This window comes from Ipomoea triloba, chromosome 16 (genome assembly GCF_003576645.1).
Source record: "Ipomoea triloba cultivar NCNSP0323 chromosome 16, ASM357664v1".
In the NCBI taxonomy this organism is placed as follows: Eukaryota; Viridiplantae; Streptophyta; class Magnoliopsida; order Solanales; family Convolvulaceae; genus Ipomoea; species Ipomoea triloba.
The window spans coordinates 5,154,356-5,154,587 of NC_044931.1; positions in this window are offsets into that span (position 1 = coordinate 5,154,356).

Genomic DNA, 232 nt, shown 5'->3' on the forward strand with positions numbered 1-232 from the left:
CGGAACGATGTTTGGGAACTAGTTCCGAGACCTCATCATCAGAATGTCATTGGTACAAAGTGGGTTTTCAGAAACAAGATGAATGAGGATGGAGTTATTGTTAGGAACAAGGCCAGACTTGTTGCCAAAGGCTATCGTCAGGAGGAAGGAATAGATTTTGATGAAACCTTCGCTCCAGTGGCACGTCTCGAAGCCATACGCATCTTTCTCGCATATGCCGCCTTCAAAGATT